Genomic DNA, 8,187 nt, shown 5'->3' with positions numbered 1-8,187 from the left:
TAATAAGCCCATAGAGTTCTGGCACAACGTTCTGACTGACGAGTCCTATTTTCAGTTCCAGGGGTCTTTTGGAAGAAAGTATGTGCATCTACCGTCAACTCTCAAACGCAAAGCACGGCAGCCTCTAAACAGATTCGGTGGAGGTTCTGTAATGTTTTGGGGATGCATATCATTCTACGGATTGGGAGATCTCGTACCAATTGAAGGAACTTTGAATCAATGTGGGTATATCGATGTGTTGAATGATCATGCATTTCCTTCAGCAAATAGCCTGTTTCCAAGTACCGACTGCATTCTGCAACAAGATAATGCTCCTTGCCATAAAGGATGGTTGGTAACGAAGTTACCGCCTCAAAGCCCGGACCTTCACCTCATTGAAAATATTTGGGGTTTCATGAAACAACAACGAACAATTGATAAAAATCGACAACTAAATGACACTATTGAAGAAATTAAAAATATTTGGGCTAAACTACCTCTTTCTTTTATCCACACCTTGATTGAGTCTATCCCGGCCAGGTTGCAAGCAGTAATTGATGCCAAAGGAGAAGTAACAAAATATTGACTCGTTAAAATTAAGAAAAAATTAAAAATTTATAATTCTTAATATAAACCATATAATATGACATTGTGTAATTATCTTTGACACGAATAAAATGTGTGTAATAACTTCTGACGCCAATATGCATTAAACAATTGTATTGTTTTTGTGAGAAATATTCCGTTATTTTCTTTGAATTTTTGTTCGTTTCTTCTACACACTCCATTTCATCCAACAACAACAAATTTGCTTCATATTGAAAACAACAACAACAGCAATCGAAGCAGTCTTACCGAAACGCAAAAAATATTAGTAATGTGTAATAACATTTGATCTATGGCTGTATACGCCATTACATAGTTAGCGCTGACTTATGAGTTTTTGAGATATTTGCGTTTAAATTTCAAAAATTCAACTATTTGAAATGGGTGTTTTTCCGATTTATAATGTATTTTACACATATTTTTTTAACTTAAGACCCTATTGGGAAATCCGGTAGACATGTATTGTTAGGGATAAAATTGGAAATGTCTGATTGTGTACCGAATAGTGTCATTATCCGAAAGCATTAACTTTTGGTTTCCATTTGAAGAAAAGTGCTACAGTCTCGCACATAATGCATGTACGAATATGGTAATCATGAACTATCAAAACAACAAGCCAAAGATGGTATAACGGTTCAGAGATAATGATTTTGATGTGAAAAATGAAAAACTTGAAAGACTACCAAAGAAGTTTGAAGACGCCGTACTGAAAGCAATATTGGATGAAGATTATATTTGGAGTCAAAAGTAAATGGCAACTATGTTAAATATTGCATAAAAAACAAATTTCAGACCGTTTGAAAGCTTTGGGAAGGATCCATAAGTTTGAAAATGGGTGCCACATGAATTGGATGAAAGACAATTGGAAAACCGAAAAAAAAGTTGTGAAATTTTACTTCAAAGACACGAAGGAAAATCGGTATGCATCGAATTGTCAGTGGCGTAAACAGGACTTTAAAAAACAAGCTGAACAAATGGTTTTTTCGGCAAAATCAATTTACTTTATTCAAAATAGTCTCCTTCTGCTTCAATACATTTTTTTCACGGTCCAAAAAGCGTGTTTTAGCTCGTTGGCCGGTATGGACGCCAATTTGCGGTGCAAGCTTTTTGAATGGCCGCTACGTCTGCATAACGCTTTTCTTTCATGGGCAAATGCATTTTTCTGAAAAGAAAGAAGTCGCACAGTGCCATATCAGATGAATACGGGGAGTGGTTAATGTTTAAATGTGATTTTTGGTAAAATAATCGTCCTTCGAATGTTGGATTCTCAGGAATTTTTGGTCGTCAGTCAATGAGTGCGGAACAAACCGTGTACACACCTTTCGTAAGCCCAAATGTTCGGTCAAAATACGATAAATCGATGTTTTGGAGATGTTTAATTCTACTTCCATGAATTTCAATGATGATTTCGGCTGATTTTTGATGCATTCACCGACCGTTTCGATGGAATTTATCGTGATCACGGATTTTGATTGGCCCACATGTTGATCGTCATCTATGTCCTCACGACCACTTTGAAAACGTTGAACTCACTCGTGCACTCTACTACGGGATAGGCAATCATCGCCATAAACTTGTTTCATCAATTGAGACGTTTCGGTAAAAGTTTTACCAATTTTAAAACAAAATTTAATGTTGGCTCATTGTTCGAAGCTCATTTTCGCAGCGATAACACAAACATGATGACACTTAAAAAGCAATAACTTCACTTCCAATGAAGGAAATGTCATGAAATTCTCACTGGACAATTGATAAAGATAGCAGATTCTAACGCACCAGTCGACATATTGATGGCGCCAACAGGGAGCGCTAGATTAAAAAAGCCCTGTTTACTTTGGAAACCACCTTGTATAAATACGTCCTAAGGCATTAGTTGAGAACACACTTGCTTGTCCATTTACTGGTTGGCCTTGCTTTCTGTGTAACTATTTCTTGGACAATGATTTCCATGTATAATTTCAAGACGTTTCCAATTAGAGCAATGTTCTGGGAAACGGATCACTGACGAAAGTTGAGAAAATATTCGTCAATGTTAATTTTGTTGCTGGCGGAAAACGTTCATGAATTTCAAAAGTAAATATCCTACAAAGGGCTTTATTGCAGTTCACGTATCGACCTTCTCGTTCAAGAACATTAACCGCTATGTTGTTTCCTTTGGTGACGTATTGGCAAACGTATTTAATAGATTTCACCAAACTGCAATATTCAACATTGAAATGAGTTTTGAATGTGAATTAGACAGGTTCGAATATGGTACGATACATGTGTCGTCAACTTTGATAATCACTCCTCTAAATTGAATGCTGAATGTTTTGCCATTGTCGTCTGGTGAGCAACGTCGATACAGTGGATATCCATCATTTTCAGATCGCGTTTCCTTAAGAAAAGCAAGTGGATAGTGTTTCGTGCATTTATTGTCAGACATACGAACCGAAGTGGGATTGTGGTGTCCGCAAGGTTTATGACTTCGTATAATACTGGATGTCTCTCTGCATCAGGAATTTCCGCAGAAATGATTTCATCAATTCGATCTGGTATAACCACCATCCACCATCCAAAGAAAAATGTGTGCGTGCGGCAAACCTCTTTTTTGCCACTCAACAGAGTTCATGCAGTATCTAACAGCACCATATACATATACATACGTTGCTTCAAGATAAAGACCATCAAATATCGTAGCTGTAATTTGATAAGTCGTGATGTGACATCGTGACGATCGCTTGCTAATTGACCGCAATCTAAATTCCGTAATCTATGGTATGACCATTTTGCATTGCAAACGAATGTAACAAACAAATCCACCCGTCCATTATCGCATTCCGCATGTACATATGTCATCGCATCCAAAAGAACTCGTGCATGTGCTTTGGACTGCCAATGTATGTTGATGGCAAAAACAAAAACGCCGACCGATTTTAGGACGACCTCCTCGTGGCATCGTGACAAATTTCAATCTATAATTGATCACTTTGTATGAATAAAGTTTTCACTGAATAATTTTTAATAATTTACCTTTTGAATAGCCGAAATACAGAAAGCAATTCACCGAAATGGAAGGATTCAAATAAATAATTTACAAATAAATCAATTAGAAAACAAAACAAACAAGATTTTATAAGAAAAAGTTAATTTTTGGAAATTTACCCTCGTAAGTCCGTTAAAATTTAATATTTTCTGACTTTTTTTTGCAAACCTTCCTCATTAGATTCCCTTTAATTGAAGTCATTTTTCATTTCGTGCAACGATTTAGTCACCTATAGCGAACAGACAAAACAACCAACTTATTTTTATATATAAGAAGATATATTAAAGAACATACATAAATGTTAAATAAATGAATTTGAAATTTGAAGAAAATTAAGGTTTGGTTAATTTTTATTAAAGATGTACGCATTGTTCGTACTTTATAGCCAGATTAAGTTTAATTCACAGTCAACCCATTTTTTAGGTTATGCTCAATTTTTATCATTGTAAGAAAAACAATCCTTCCAGAGAGTTCTCACAAAAGTTTGTGCTCGTTATAGATGAAGTTTTTATTATTTGAGTGTGTTAAGTTTTGCTGTGCTATTTTTGTGGTCCGAACTTTGTTAAATACATATTTGCCGCAATTATTTTGAAACGCTTAGCGTTTTTCACGTAAAATGTTTTATTCAGTTGTTTTTGTTATTTTTTTTTACTTATTTGGAATATGTAAACTGGTCTCATCTCTTAATTTCATTGCTCCGTCGCATGCAGGGATTAATATTGATGAGCTGCGTAAATATTTCATATTTTAAATGTTGTCTGCCAGTGACATTCATAAATTCAATAAGTTTGCAAATAATATTTGATGGGAAATAAATGATGTGTATTTTTATGTGATTAAATATTGGATTTTGTCTTTTTATACGTTTGAAAGAATATCCTGGAAATAATTTTGGTCGATAGTTGTTAAACCTATTGTACTGATTCGATTTTTTTATCTATAGATTGGTTGGGAATTAATTTGTTTGTTGTTTGTAATTTTTCATGACAATTTTCGTAAATTTATGAGAAAGACGGATGCGGTTAGTGGATGTACCCAACTTGAGCTTGTTGATCGCTTATCCGATGGCTCAGCATTAACTTGTTGGATATACATGTTCGACAGGTTTAGTATTGAATATGCAGATATAATTTCCTCAAATAAGTTAAGGTCGAACTATCCGAATCTCCTTCTTTTGAAGAGCTCAGCGAATGTAATGCTTAATCGATATTTCGGGTGCAAAGTTTCTATAATATAATTCTGACTGAAAGAGAACATAAGTAGTGTTTTCATGTACAGTAAGCCCAAAACCGTCTTTAAAAAGAAAATAGTTAGACGTTCGAATGAAGACAGAAGGTTATATAATATTAAATTAAGATCACCTTGATCGCCACTTCGATTAATTCCTGAAGGAAGTCAGAAGAAGGTGGGAAAAATCGCATTTTTATATGGTAAGATCTAAAGCTATTTTGTAGTAGTTTATCTCGAGAGTTGTACAAACAAAATAAGCGGTTTTCGAAATAAATCGTCTTGAAAAATGTGTCATATAGTTAGCAACCCTTACATTACAAAACAAAATATCAAAATAAAAGACAAAAGATCACACTAATATTATTAAAAACAAAAAATGTATATTCTCTTTTCAACATTGTACCGAAAGTGCAATGGTAAATTGATCCGCTGCTCTCTACACCACAAATGTCGCACATCGACAACTTCTCTCTGGCTTAAGCAAGCTTACATTGGTGGCGAATGGTTGGACGCTGCCAGCGGTGCTACATTCGAAGTTCGAAATCCGGCAGATATGCAAGTGATCGGCTGTGTGCCCGACATGACTGCAGTCGAAGCGCAAAAAGCAATAGATGTCGCCACAAGAGCTTTTTACGCGACCGAATGGAAGTTGATTATAGCACGTGAGCGCTCGCAGTTGCTGAAGGTTTGTCGGCGGAACAATTATATATTATGTGTATAATATATCTCGTGAAACTTCTAATTGATTTCTTCACAGAATTGGCACATCTTGATTTCACAGCATTGTGCTGAATTGACTAACATTATCACGGCGGAATGTGGAAAACCATTGACCGAGTCACTATCCGAGGTAGCTTATGGTCAGTCGTTTGTCGAATGGTTTGCCGAGGAAGCACGACGCATTGATGGCCAACTCATCGGCAGTTCAGTGAGCAATCAGGAGCTTCTTGTGCTGCGCGAGCCGCTTGGTGTCGCAGCACTCATAACACCATGGAACTTTCCAATGGCCTTAGTCTTACGCAAAGCAGCAACGGCTTTGGCGGCCGGTATGAATTTTGAAAAAATTAGTGTTAATTTTTAATAATATTGAACATGCTACAAGCTGCACAGTCGTCGTCAAACCTGACGAAAATACACCACTTACCTGCTTGGCACTCGCTAAACTTTCCCAATTGGCCTGTATACCAGCTGGTGTTTTCAACGTGATCACCACGAGTGGAGCTCCTGCCATCGGTGAGCTCTTCCGCTGGAGCCCGCTGGTGTGTGGCATCTCTTTTACCGGCTCCACCGAAGTTGGCAAACTTTTGTTTCGTGAATCAGCTGGCTTGCTAAAACGTGTTTCGTTAGAACTTGGCGGTAATGCACCATTCATTGTCTTCGCATCAGCTGACATAGCCGAAGCAGTGAAAGGTGCAATGTTATCCAAATTTCGAAACGGCGTACAAACTTGTGTCTCAGCAAACCGTTTTTACATACATTCTGCTGTGTATGAAGACTTTCGGAAACAGTTGCAAGCACAAGTTGAAGCTTTGAAAATTGGTCCGCGACACGATAAAAGTGAGGACATTGGTGAAGTCATTAATACAGCTAAAGCGAATTGAGGCATTCATGAAGGATGCACTTTCCAGATATGCAAAGGTAATACGGATATGCGGTGGTAAACGCTTGCACGAAATCGGTGAACTTTTCTATTACCGACGTGGACCGTACAGCACGTATTTATCGTGAAGAGATCTTCGGACCAGTTATTACATTGGCAAAGTTTGACACGGAAGACCAAGTTGTAACCAGGGCAAATAGTTCACGGCATGGGTTAGCGGGGTACTTCTATAGTCAAAACTTGCAAGAAGTATTTAGAGTGGCGCGACGACTTGAAGTTGGCATTTTGGGCGTTAATGTAGGACTGGCGTCTCAGGCGGAGGCACCATTTGGTGGCATCAAAGAGTCCGGTATCGGACGTGAGGGAGGACATTATGGCATCGATGAATTTACTGAGGTAACGTATATCTGTTTGGGTGGATTGAAGTACGAATGAGTGGGGAGTTGGGCAAAATATACATGCTGAAAGCGAAGGGAGATATTATAACATAAATATAATGAAATAAACAAATAAAAGTAAAATTATGACATAACAATTTAAAATTTGGAACCTAATAAAAAGGAGGATTTAATATAATAGCTCAAATAAAAAAAATTTAAACATAAATAAGTAAGGAAGGGGTAAGTTCGGGTGCAACCGAACATTTTATACTCTTGCAACTTGCAAGAATCAAAGCCTGGCAAATATTTAAGGGGAAAACGTCAACCAGAGTTTAAGCAATTTTATATATAAATATATTTAAAATAACTCATACACTGACTGACGAATTCGGCGAAAGATTTGTTTGAAAAACGAAAATCATTATATGGTACATACATATATCTATAATATATGGGAGTTGCGGGTAGTAGCGGTCCGATTTTATACATTTTTTTCAATACCACACCCAAATCCTCATATTAGTTATAAAGGGGCTAGGAAAAGTTTTCGCTCAAATGTATCCATTTTAAGCACAAATATACACTGTTATGAGTAAAACATGCTTTCATTGGGATATATGAGGTACAAAGTCACTTGGAAGGTCGAAAATCTTTATATTAAGTATATGGGGCTAAGGAAAGTATTGGTCCGATTTGACACACAGACACAATATTATAAGCGAGGGATTATCCCTTAATTTCAGTTTTGTATATCACACATTGACCGACATTTTCGAACAAAAGTTAACTATAGATACTGGGGTCCACATATTCGGTACCTACGGCCTTGAAAATTTTTTTTGGATTTAAATAATTTTTGGTTATAAGCGTGTATTTAGCGTGTGCCATGCTAAATACATTATTCGTGCAAAGCTTTATTTCGTTATATTAATTGCTTCTTTATTTGTATACCGGAAAGTGAAATAGTCAAAAGGAATTCAAAATTGTGTCATGTGGGAAGAAGGCGTCGTTGTGGTCCGTTTTCATTCATTATCACACTGTGACAAAGATTGTTAAAATAAGGTCATTTACTTGATTTCGTCAAAATCCGTTTGATCGGGTCCCGAGATATGGGATTTCATCAACAAGTGGACGGTGCCACTCCCACTGTCCAATTTTCATACCGGCTTTCATAAAACTGTCTCATACCATCTCGGTGGTGAAATTTAATGTTATTATTGATTAATCGCCCTTTGAGTAGTTTTTAACAGTACCGTTATATGAGGAGTGAGCAGGGTTATCCTCCGATCTATTTATCGGTTTTCACACTGTCGGTTGAAGTTATTATAAAATTTATACTCAGCGAATTTTGGTGTTGTAACTTAAGT

At 36.7% G+C, this 8,187-nt stretch overlaps 1 pseudogene; it reads left to right on the top strand.

Moving 5' to 3' along the window:
- The first annotated feature begins 3,953 nt into the window (after positions 1-3,953).
- On the top strand, positions 3,954-6,979 carry LOC120770884 (annotated as a pseudogene).
- Positions 6,980-8,187: the final 1,208 nt, after the last annotated feature.

The sequence above is a fragment of the Bactrocera tryoni genome, chromosome 3 (assembly GCF_016617805.1).
Source record: "Bactrocera tryoni isolate S06 chromosome 3, CSIRO_BtryS06_freeze2, whole genome shotgun sequence".
In the NCBI taxonomy this organism is placed as follows: domain Eukaryota; kingdom Metazoa; phylum Arthropoda; class Insecta; order Diptera; family Tephritidae; genus Bactrocera; species Bactrocera tryoni.
The sequence above is the reverse complement of the archived record's forward strand: the minus strand, read 5'-3'. Positions and strand labels throughout refer to the sequence as shown.